Consider the following 11,674-nt stretch of genomic DNA (forward strand, 5'->3'; position numbering starts at 1 on the left):
GGGTAAATAGGCAAAGTCTTTTCCCTAGGGTTGGGGAGTTCAGAACTAGAGGGCATAGGTTTAGGGTGAGAGGGGAAAGATATAAAAGAGACCTAAGGGGCAACATTTTCACACAGAGGGTGGTACGTGTATGGAATGAGCTGCTAAACAATGTGGTGGAGGCTGGTACAATTGCAACATTTAAGAGGCATTTGGATGGGTATATGAATAGGAAAGGTTTAGAGAGATATGGGCCGGGTGCTGGCAGATGGGACTAGATTGGGTTGGGATATCTGGTCGGCATGGACGGGTTGGACCGAAGGGTCTATTTCCATGCTGTACACCTCTATGACTCTATGGTCGGCATGGTTGAGTTGCACCAAAAGGTCTGTTTCTGTGCTGTACATCTCTATGATCTAAGATGGTCACTGAGAGCCACAGGCAAACAGATTTGAACATAGAACATAGAACATTACAGCGCAGTACAGGCCCTTCGGCACTCGATGTTGCGCCGACCTGTCATACCAATCTGAAGCCCATCTAACCTACACTATTTGGAAACAAAATGAAAACTTTTTATCAGTGAAGTAATTTTTTGAAAAAGTAAGAATATATATTTGCACATTTAAAGTTGTCACCGCATTCCTGGAAATCAGAACTTCAATTGAAGCACCTTTGGATGAAGCAAAGTTTTTTAAATATATTTACTCATGGCATGTGGGCATCACTGGCTGGCCAACATTTATTGCTCATCCCTAGTTCCCCTTGAGAAGAGCTGTCTTCTTGAACTACTGCAGTCCACATGCTATACCTTGACCCACAATGCCTTTAGGCATGGAATTCCAGAATACTAACCCAGTGCAGTGAAAAAATGGTGATATATTTCTGAATCAGGATGACGAGTGACTTGGAGGGGAACTGGCAGGTGGTGGTGTTCTGATGTATCTGCTGCCCTTGTCCTTCCAGACAGAAGTGGTCATGGGTTTGGAAGGTGCTGTCTAAGAATCTTTGGTGAATCTCTGCAGTGCATTTTGTAGATAGTACTGCTACTGAATATCAGTGGTGGAGGGAGTGGATGTTCGTGGATGTGGTGCCAATCAAGCAAGTTGCTTTGTCTAGGATGGTGACAAGTTTCTTGAGTGTTGCTGGGTCTGCGCCCATCCAGGCAAGTGGGAGGGTATTCAATCACACTCCTGACTTGAGCCTTCTAGATGGTGGACAGGCTTTGGGGCATCAGGAGGTGAGTTACTTGCCACGGTATTCTGAGCCTCTGAGTTGCTCAGCCACCGTGTTTACGTGGCAAGTCCAGTTGAGTTTCTGGTCAGTGTAACCCCAAGGATGTTGATAGTGGGGGATTCCGTAACGGTAACACCATTGAATGTCAAGGGACAGTGGTTAGATCATCTCTTATTGAAGATGGTTATTGCCTGGCATTTGTATGATGCAAATGTTACTTGCCACTTGTCGGCTTAAGCTCAGATAATGTCCGGACCTTGTTGCATTTGAATATGGACTGCTTCAGTATCTGAGGAGTCACGAATGGTGCAATTATACGATCATCAGTGAACATCTCAAATTTTGATGTTATGATGGAGGGTAGGTCATTGATGAAGCAACTGAAGCTGGTTCGGCCTAGGAGACTACTTTGAGTAACTTCTGCAGAGATGTCCTGGTGCTGAGATAACTGACCTCCAACAGCCACAACCATCTTCCTATGTGCCGGGTATGGTTCCAACCAGAGGAGAGTTTGCCCCCAGTACCCATTGATTCCAATTTTGCTGGGGATCCCTGATACCACAATTGGTCGAATGCAGCCTTGATGTCAAGGGTTGTCACTCTCTCTCGGTTTCTTATAGGAATCAATGATAAAGCCAGTCGTAGGTTTTTGCAGACATGTTTTGCTCAGATAAAGCAAAGTACTGATTTGAATTGCTGTGTGTGTATTCTATCTGAAATAAATTGCAGAATAAATCACTAAATATAAAAATAGCAATTCTAAAGTCAAATGTTTCAGGACCTTTCTCAGCAGGAATCAACAATAAAATTGTACTAGAAACAAAAACAGAAATCGCTGGAAAAGCTCAGCAGGCAGCTTCTGTAGTGAGAAATTGGAGTCAACATTTTGGGTCCAGAGACTCTTCCTCAGAATGTTCTGAAGAAGGGTCACTCAACTGGAAATGTTAACTCTGATTTCTCTTCACAGACGTTGCCAGACCCGCTGAGCTTTTCCAGTGGGTTCTGTTTTTGTTTCTGATTGACAGCACTCGCAGTTCTTTCAGTTTTTATAAAACTACACTAACTTGAAATGGTGTACATTCTGAAATGTTTTCATTAATGAACAAATTAAGCTTCAAAACAAAATACATTTGAAATTACTGAAGAAATTAATGTAACTATGCATGGTGTGTAAATACCTGCACATAGGAGCCAGGAGAGTGGAGACTTTAAAGGTAAGAACCAAGAGAAGGAGCTGGGGTCAAGATGGAATACTGGGGAAGAGGGACTAAGGGCAGAGGCATAAACAGGAGGAAGGCCATGGGAACTGTGAGGACAAGCAGAAGCATGGGAAGGTCTTGGAATAGAACAGAATCCCTACAGTGTGGAAAAAGGCCACTTGGTCCAACAAATCCACACCAACCTTCCAATGAGTGTCCCACCCAGATCCATTTCCTTACCCTATTTACATTTCCCCTGACTACGACACCTAACTACACATCCCTGAACGTGAGGGCAATTTAGGGCAATTCACCTAGCCTGCACATCTTAGGACTGTTGGAGGAAACCCACACAGACACGGGGAGAATGTGCAAACTCCACGTCCGAGGCTGGAATCGAACTCATTTCCCTGGCGCTGTGAGCCACCATGCCGCCCCTGAAAGCAGGGGGCCACAGAACATAAAGTCTGGCAAGCAGTGTTAAGCTGAAGCTCTCAATGTTAAACAAATATAATGTTATTCATGATATTAAAGTGAAACAATATTAACTGAACTGACTTAAAATGGGGACACAATGTATCAAGGAATATTTTCGATTCATATTGAGTAGCGGCAATCAGGAACTTGAGTTAAATTTAGGAAAGAAATAAACAGGTAATGCTGGAAGAAACAACACTGTCTATGGAGTGAGAAAACTGGAATTAATGTTTCAGGTTCATGACCTCTTATTAGAACTGGGAAAAAAAGTTAGAGACATAATACGTTTGGAGCAAAGAGTGGGTGGGGAAAGGGAGAAAAGGCACTTTTGTGATGGGGGCTAGTTAGAAGTGTGCAAGCTCCTACAATAACACATTTTGTAAGTTGTTATCCTTTTCTTGGGTTGAAGGTTTACTCTAGTATCTCCAACTCGACATTCCCAAATTATTGTTTGCATATAATACATTTGTTTAGCACTCAAAAAGAAATGTATACTCTAAAACTTATTGTTAAGCATCCACATGTGCAAATTTGCCCAGGCTTGTTGAGTGTCAGAACAGAGGGAATCATCAGCTGTCCCCTTCCGATCAGCAAGTCGTTGATTTGCCTAGTTTGTCCTAAGCTATCATGTTGGGTCACATTTCCTTCTACCCCACTCAATGCTTATTACCTACATAGTCAGCTTTGGATTGGCTGAAGCTGCCTTCATGAGCCTTGATGATTGGCCAATTGTTTCTTGGCAGCTTTTCAACCATTTTATACAGCGAACTCTGTATTCTCTAGCCCTAATCTGACTAAAAAGGCACCAATCTCTTCCCTGCCAACATCTTGGGCTTCCAAGTAATCAGCCCATGTGACATGTTCGTGATATTTAAAAAATAACTGTGTCAAATTAATATTTATTCTTATCTGTTATAGGAAGGATATTATTAGGTTGGTGTGGGTTCACTAGACATTTATCAGGCTGCGATTTTTGAGAAGATTTGTAGCTCAGGTTGAGGTTCAGGTTGTAAGTTTGCTCGCTGAGCTGGCAGGTTTGTTTTCAGACATTTTGTCACCATGTCAAGTAACATCATCACTGAGCCTTCGATGAGGCTTCACTGGATGCTTACTGATGATGTTACCTAGTGTTAGAAACGAAAATCGCTTCTCAATAATCGCTCTAGACAAATTCAGGAAAACAAAGTTTTATTAGCAAGTCTGCAGAGTTGGGCACCCTTCTGAGAAAAAGGCGCCCCAGGCTAACAATGTTTCTGATTAAATACAGTACAAGTCCCTCCCCTCTATAGCTCTAAAGAGTCACGAGGTTCACATTCTCACAAAGTCTGCAACAGTTTCCCGAGTTGTTTTTCTACCCTGTAGTCTTATCAGTCAAGGACTTATTCTTCTCTGTCAGAGTTAGTGGTCTTATCAATCAAGGACTTGTTTTTCTATTCTGTCTATGTGAGTGGTCTTATCAATCCGTAGCAGCAGATGTCTCGTCCTTTATTATAGAGAAGCATGTTTTACCCTACCCCTATGGCTCTATTCCCCTTAGACTTTGGGGTCATGCACATCTCAATTGTTTGTACCGAAATCGTCTCTCACACCTAGCATGGTGACAAAACGCCTGACTACAAACCCACCAGCTCAGCGAGCAAACTTACAACCTGATGTATCAGCATGTTGCCAGGAATGGACGGTTTGAATGATAAGAAGTTGGATAGGCCGGGACATTTTTCACTAAAGCGTTGGAAGTTGAGGAGTGACTTTGTAGAAGTTTATAAACTCATGAGGGGTATAGATAAGGTGAATGGCAAATATCTTTTCCCCACGGTGGGTGGATTTCAAAACTAGAGGACATATTTTTAAGGTGAGAGGAGAAAGATTTTAAAAAGACATGAAGGACAATTTCTTTTGACACAGAGTTGTTCACGTGTGGAATGAACTTCTAGAAGAAATGATGAATACAGGTACATTTACAATGTTTAAAAGACATTTAGATATGTGCATGAATGAGAAATGTTTGGAGGGATATGGGCCAAGTGCAGGCAGGTGGGACTAGCTTAATTTGGGATTATGGTCAATATGGACTGTTTGGACCAAAGGGTCTGTTTCCATGCTGTGTGACTCTGATTCTAGAGTATCATCTTGCAGATTTTTGGCTGTTCAGTTCACTTAAAAACAGCACAGTTACATCACATTAATCATGTCACAGATTTGAAATCAAGATAGCTGGATCTTAGGAATTAAAGATCATCTAAACTTTGGTTACTGCAAACAAACATGCCTGTCCTTAAAAGTTAATGGGACCAGAGGAACTCAGATTCAGTCTGATCTATCTCACTCCATCACCTCCTTCTTCTTGTTTCTTTGTCCCAGATATTTGTTATTTATGTGCTTCACTTTCCCCTTCACCAGGGGCCATACTATTTAGGGAGAAAATGAGGTCTGCAGATGCTGGAGATCAGAGCTGAAAATGTGTTGCTGGAAAAGCGCAGCAGGTCAGGCAGCATCCAGGGAACAGGAGAATCGACGTTTCGGGCATAAGCCCTTCTTCCTGAAGAAGGGTTTATGCCCGAAACGTCGATTCTCCTGTTCCCTGGATGCTGCCTGACCTGCTGCACTTTTCCAGCAACACATTTTCAGCCCATACTATTTAGGGGGCAATAGGAAAAGGGGGTGAAGGGAGGAATTGCTGACAAGAGATTGAATGATGGATGAATAGTAAAACAGGATCAAAGGGAATAGTGATGGGGCAAGCTTGATCTGTTGGTTGTTTCCAGCATACCCTGCTTTTATGCTAGATTTCCAGCACCTGCATATTCTGCTTTTCGATTCGATTTGGGAAGTCTTGAATTTGACTGCCACCTAGTGCCAGAGAAACTAAATCACAACTTTGTAAAGAGATTCGTGTGGAGTGAGGTTGCTTTCGGTATTGCTTCCTGAAGAAGGGCTCATGCCCGAAATGTCGATTCTCCTGCTCCTTGGATGCTGCCTGACCTGCTGCGCTTTTCCAGCAACACATTTTCAGCTCTGATCTCCAGCATCTGCAGTCCTCACTTTCTCCTGCTTTCGGTATTGGAAAATTATTAAAAGTGGTTGGTTCAGATGCTGGGCCATACTTCAGTTGAAATAGACTTTACAACATTTTGTCATTCTCACAACTACTGTGCGAAGCTGCAGAGAATATGAACAAGTTGCTGGCCTTACATGCCCCATTTTGTGTGTTTGGGTAGAGGAGGCATGCAAGAGAGGGTAGGTGGCTAAACTCTCACCTTCCCAGCAACCCACCACCAAGCTCACCCCCATAATGGGGAATCATAGAACCCCGACAGTACAGAAAGAGGCCACTTGGCCCATTGAGTCTGCACTGACCTGCTGAAGGGCACCCTACCTAGACCCATCCCCCATAACCCAGCATTTAGTATAGCTAATCTGCATATCTTTGAACTGTAGGAGGAAACCCACTCAGACATAGGGAGAACATGCAAACTCCACACCCAAAAAACTCAAACTCCTCCACCCAAGGCAGAAATCAAACCCAGGTCCCTGCCACTGTGAGGTAGCAGTGCTAACCACTGAGCCACAGTGCCACCCACTTTGCAGACACTGATATCAATAGCCCGACTACCGTGTGTAAAATGAGTAAGGGTCAATCAAGTGGGTTAAAAGAACCAATATTACACTGCCCACATTGTGATATTGTTGGCAGGGACAAGTGGGACAGGTGTGGGTAATCCTTTCTTTTGAACTGTTTAAGGAATGGAATGATGGGGTATAGTCATGGAGGAGGGGGCTGCCTGAGAATACAGTGATCACCCCATCGTGTAAAACCCACTGCACTATTCTTCTCCGAAAGGTAGTGTAGTGTAGCGTACCCTGGCCTTACGTTTTCAGAATTACCTTCCTCTGGAATTCATGGATCCTTCTTCCTGGGTCTGCCTGGGGCCCTGACAGTGCCCACTACACACCCCACAATTTCCAGCCCAATGATTTAGGGTTACACTAATAACAGCACAGAAGACAGTCATTTTGCCTGAATCTATTCTGGCTGCCAGTTGCATTTCTCAAGTCTATCCCTGTATTCCCGCATATTTATTCTTGATGAATGCAACCATCACCCCCTCTTACACCACCCCCTCATCCGGCTGTGAGTTTCATGTCGAATCACCTGCTGTCCCGAATTTTTCCCCGAACTTTTGCCTAAAATGTAGTGTCTGTGTTCCTTTTGCCACCACCTAATAGGGTGAGCTTTCATTTGTCTACGTTTGCTAGACCGGTCCTAATTGTGTGCACCTCAACCTAACTTTGTAGCCAAAATTCCTTATCTCTGGCACCATTCTAGTAAATCTCCTCTGTGCCCTCTCAAACAATTTGCCATGCTTCCTGAAGAGAACAAAGATGGTGTGTGCCATATGTGTAGGGGTCCGTGGTGGTGCGAAATCATGACATGTTTCTGAGTAATTTCCAACCCCTACTATCTTAATGTGTCTCTGAACAGGTTCAGGAGGGCTGCCTTCACTAAGCAGGAGGCATACGTGATGTCTAATTATGCTAAGGTCATGTCTGTGCTTGTTGGAACCCAGAGGTGAGATTTCATGTTGAGCAGAGGCGATGTTGATGACAAAAAGGAGCCAGGATCACAGACTCGGGAACTTAATCTCACGTCCAGCAACAAGTTTTAAATGGCGTAAGATATTTAGGAGAAAAGCACTGAGGATGGTTTTTATCTTCGCCGATACTCCTTGCTCTGGTTATTTCTGTCCTCTGCAACTTTCATCTTGCTTAGCGGCTAAATGTTTGACAGTTCACTCCTTTGCCAAACATGCTTGAAAGGGTTGTACAGAGATGCAGAGAGCATATAGTGCTCGTTCTGAGCTGGGAAAGCAGCAAGTTCTGAATGAAGTGATTATTAGCAAGGAAATGGCTGCACTCCAAAACGAAGAGGCAGTCAGCACAGGGGCCTGAATTTTCACAGAATGGTGTTTGTGCCTGTTGCGAGGGCAGGGGTAGCCAATGCAATTTAACTGAGCAGGGATCTGAGAGTAGTGCCCACCGCATTTGATGGTGAGATGAGGCGTGAGATGAGAGGAATGTTTAGAATGTAAGTGAATCTGGGCGTGGTGGTGGAAATCAGAGAAAGGGGTTTTGAAGTGAACTGACTGTTACAAGTCAAATTATGGAAGAGGACTGACACCAGGCATACCTTTACTGCCTGGTCAGATTATTGGAACCTGCAAAAGGGGGAACAGTACCAGACAGGGTAAACACAACACAGGAAGGATGTTCCTAATTACCAGAGACTCCAGGACCAGGGGTCATGGTCCAAGAATACATGGTAGATTATTTAGGAGTGAGGTAAGGAGAAATGGCACAGTAGTCAACACTGCTGCCTCACAGCACCTTGGACCTGGGTTTGATTCCAGCCTCGAGTGACTGTCTGTGTGGAGTTTGCACATTCTCCCCATGTTTGCATGTGTTTCCTCCCACTGTCTAAAGATGTGCAGGTTAGGTGAATTGGCAGTGCTAAACTGCCCATAGTGTTCAGGATGTGTAGGTTAGGTGCATTAGTTAGGGGAAATGAGGTCTGGGTGGGTTACTGTTTGTAGGGTTGTGTGGACTTGTTCAGCCGAAGGGCCTGTTTCCACACTATAGGGATTCTACGAAGCAGTGAGCCTGTGGAATTCTCTGCTACAGAAATTAGTTGAGGCCACAACACTGAACTTTTTAAAGAAATTGGATACAGCTTGTAGGGCTAAAGGGATCAAAAGGTATAGGGAGTGAGAGAGAACAGGATATTGAATTGGACGATCAGCCACGATCATATTGAAAGACGGAGCAGGCTCAAAGAGCCAAATGGCCTTCATTTTCAATGGCAGTGATAGAATGGACATTTACAATGCTTACCAGGTCTCTCTAAAGCTGTGCTAACAATTGTTGGGCTCCTTTATTCCACCAGAAAGGAACATTAGTTCCCTTGCTTGTGACAATGTTAGATACTGTTGCTCAAGGCCCTTTGCAACTTTACAGTGGCATTAGAATAGGATGAACTGATTTTTAAATGGGCAACAGGTCTGCCAGAAATCCTGGACTCCACTGGGTGACCTGACTGGCACTGCTGAAATCATGTGGATGCAACTGGCATCAAATAGGCCAGCTTCCAGGCGACAGTGTGAGGCTGACTCAAGCCACTACCTGGAATCCAAACCTATCCCGGTATCGTTAACTACTACTAGGGTGTTCATTTTACTCTGAGTTGGAAAGTTCACCCAGCCAGAAGTGCTCTACCCAAAGACAGCTCCTTGAAACAACGTCTTGACAGGTTTTGTTAATGGTGGTTTGCTTTCACCTTCCACTCTCGTAGGTCGAGTGAGAAGGCAGGTCCCTGTTCTACTTCAGCCAGACCAGAATCAAATTGAACCTCTCCTACAGGCTGACCACACATCAACTATCTGCTTTTCAAGGGTTTCTTTTTATGCTGATACTAACTGGCAGGAAATTGATGCTTTTTATTGGGTGCAAAATAAACAAAGTGGTGAAACTTCAGTTTCAAAGGGATAAGTATCCAGCGGTTCAACACAAAGATGTTTGGAGAGATGAAACCTGCTGGAGGTTGCAATGATTTGGACTTTCAGATCCATCAGACAGCTACACATGCTTGCTTAATGACATGTTGGATTCTGCCTCAAATATGTGTAGAGGTAGGAGTGCTTGACTTCTGTCGATTTAAACAAACTCTGACTAAATTTACAAACTCTCCAAAAGAACATCAGGGAATCAGGTGCCTAAAAACCCCAGCAGTGCAGGATCTTTACTCCCACTGTGGTTTCTGTCAATTTGTTCCCTGCTGTAGTTTCCATCCAATGGAATTGGGCTGGTCAAGCAACCACAATGCCTCACGTTCCTTTACTGAAGCAAATCTTCCACAGAGAGTTTCAGCTTGTGCACGCTCATAATGGTCAAAGGACACTCAAAGTTTTAGTTAGCTATTCTTATATTGACTTTGAAAAATGCGCCCAGGATCAGTGCACACTATCAAGATAAGAAAGTGACCTCCTTTGATAGCAAACTGACATCAGTGATAGAGGGGAAAATGCACGGAGAGGAAATCCTGACCAGTAACTCATTCAGTGTTCAATCATCTGCGTTATCGTGATCTAGTTGCAGCAGAAGCTTCCAGTTGCAAATTGGCTATAGTAGTGACATCCACACTCATCAGAACTCCGACTGAACAATCTAGATGACAAACACAGTCATCCTTGCCGCAGAGGAGCAAGACTGGATCCAATTCAAAGTTGTATAGTGATTTCTATTACCATGAAGCAAAATGTGACAGGTAGCGAGGTCAAAATTGTTGTTCAATTTTAGTAAGGTACCAAGCTAAAAAGAACAGACAAGGATCATTAGCTGAATTCTGTGTACCTCCTTCCCCACAGAACTCTATTCAGCCATTTATATATGTCACAGATGACTGAAGTTGCATTCTTAGATTGATCCTTCACATAAAGATGAAGGAAATAATGAAGGGCAGACATGGACAAACCACTCTATCAACAAGTTTTATTTATATAACACCTTTTAATGTATTAAAACATTCAAATTCCTTTACAGGCTCATCATAAAGCAATTAAGGTAAATGGGTACAAACTTGATTGCAAAAATAAATTTTAAGGAGCTGCTTAAAAGAAGAAACTGGGTTTAGAGAGGGATTTCTGAGGGGGTCTTATTGTGCAGTGGTAGTACCCCTATCTTAGAGCCAGGACACCTAGGCTCAAGTCCCACCCATTCCAGAGGCATGTAATAACATTGCTGAGCAGATTGATTAGAAACTAGGTTAAAAAAAGTGTGACTTCTAGACCATAAATCATAGCTAATAATAGTGCAACAACTAACTTTGGTGGCCTTCAGGAATTCAGCATTAACTGAGTGTTGATGTTCTCGAGGGCTTGAGGAGATTACAGAGACAGGTAAGAATAAGACCAAGTTAGTATGTCAAAATAAGGACGAAAATTTAACTAGAAGTCAGGTTGAAATAGGTGCTAATAGTAGTAGTAGTAGTGAAGATATGTGGTTGGAAATTCGTTTCCGGGTCAGTGACACCAAGTTTGCAAACTGTCTGGTGCTGTCTCAGAAAAGCTTGCTCAGGACCACTGCACCAGTGTCATTGACAGGGTTGGAATGGGTGGCCAGGGAGGACAGAATGAAGCTAACAACTCAGTCTTCCCCAAGTTCTTAATTGTTGCTTATCCAGCGTAAGCAGTCTGATCATTTATAGACAGTGGAGGAGTTAAAGAGAAGATAGTGATGAGGTAGAGTTTGCTGTTTTCACTTTGTGTGAAAACCAATGCTGTGTTTTATGGAGGTCATGGCAGACACTAGAAGCAACTAGAGAATGGAAAGAGGCAAATGCAGGTCCACTGAGCTGGACAATGGTGGGCAAATGTTTGAAGAAAATAGCATGATGAATTTTCAAAGGCTGCTGACCAGTTCAGAAGGTCAAAGAGCGATAGTCAGTCACAAAGGATGTCATTCGTTACTTTGATAAGAGCCATTTTGGGATTTTAATAGGGTTGGATTATATTTAAGTCTTTGCCCTCCTTGACCTACTGTATAACAGGATTTCGTTGCAAATTGTGCTATCAACTCTTTCTGATTGCTGTTCACATTAAGTGCAATTCTCAAAAACCATGGAGGCGTTTCCTAAAAATTTCAGTCTGGAATGAATCCAACAGTCAAATAGATTTAGTTATATGTAAAGCCCTTTTTGTTTCTGTACGATCAATGACGGGTCAATTCTGTAC

The sequence above is a fragment of the Chiloscyllium plagiosum genome, chromosome 11, assembly GCF_004010195.1.
Source record: "Chiloscyllium plagiosum isolate BGI_BamShark_2017 chromosome 11, ASM401019v2, whole genome shotgun sequence".
Classification (NCBI taxonomy): domain Eukaryota; kingdom Metazoa; phylum Chordata; class Chondrichthyes; order Orectolobiformes; family Hemiscylliidae; genus Chiloscyllium; species Chiloscyllium plagiosum.